The 1,069-nt window shown below is 40.4% G+C and overlaps 1 non-coding gene across 1 annotated transcript; it reads right to left on the reverse strand.

The window, feature by feature from the left end:
- Positions 1-207: 207 nt before the first annotated feature.
- trnar-ucg (transfer RNA arginine (anticodon UCG)) lies at positions 208-280 on the reverse strand. Its single transcript has one exon. It is a non-coding gene; the product is annotated as a tRNA-Arg (tRNA).
- Between the last annotated feature and the right edge of the window lie 789 nt (positions 281-1,069).

The following is a 1,069-nucleotide window of genomic DNA, read 5'->3' on the forward strand; positions in this document are numbered from 1 at the left end:
AAATCTCAGACACAGTATGAGCACACCGGTTCATCATCACATTGCTCTTGCTCAGTACAGTGCCATTTATTTTTTTGTGTGAAATGAAACCAATGCAGAAGGGCCAAAAAATGCAGTCCACTTGAGGCTGGCTCCAGAAGTGAGTCAGTCTGAATCAGTTTCCCATCTCTCCCTGATGTTTACATCCACATCATGTGATGAAGTATTCAACCACGAAGGGACTCGAACCCTCAATCTTCTGATCCGAAGTCAGACACCTTGTCCATTAGGCCACGTGGTCACTGAGAGGTTCACAAGGAACTGCAGTTCCACAAACGTCCACTTGAGGCTGGCTCCAGAAGTGAGTCAGTCTCCATAAGTCCCCATGTTTCACAGCAGAAATAAACGTTATAAACATAAATGTAAACATAAATGTTTACAGCCTGGTACAAAAAACTGTTTTGGTCTCTATAGCTAATTTCCCCGTTCATGACAACTGTACTGAGGGTGAATTTATATACAACTGTTCAAATTATATTAAGACTTAAAGCTGGGAGGTGGCAGAGATAGGACTACAAACATGGTGGCGGCCAGAGCCACCACACTGAGCTTCACAATGGCTTCAGAAACCTGTGGGTGACGTCACGGATACGATGTCCATTCTTAAATAAGTTTCACATTAAAGGTCCAGTATGTAAGATTGTGGGCCTTTATTTTCAATAATATAATATTTACCTTTTTTTTAAAAAAACAACAAAAAAAGAGAGATTATAACCTGAAATCTAAAAAAGAAAAAACAGTCCAGACTTCATTTGGGAAAGTTTTTGTTTAAAAGTTATGTAACACCCAAAATCAGACAAAATCTCAGACACAGTATGAGCACATTGCTCTTGTTCAGTACAGTACCAATTATTTTTTTGTGTGAAATGAAACCAATGCAGAAGGGCCAAAGAATGCAGTCCACTTGAGGCTGGCTCCAGAAGTGAATCAGTCTCCATGTTTCCTGTCTCTCCCTGATGTTTACATCCACATCATGTGATGAAGTATTCAACCACGAAGGGACTTGAACCCTCAATCTTCTGATCCGAAG

This window comes from Larimichthys crocea, unplaced genomic scaffold (genome assembly GCF_000972845.2).
Source record: "Larimichthys crocea isolate SSNF unplaced genomic scaffold, L_crocea_2.0 scaffold62479, whole genome shotgun sequence".
NCBI lineage: Eukaryota > Metazoa > Chordata > Actinopteri > Sciaenidae > Larimichthys > Larimichthys crocea.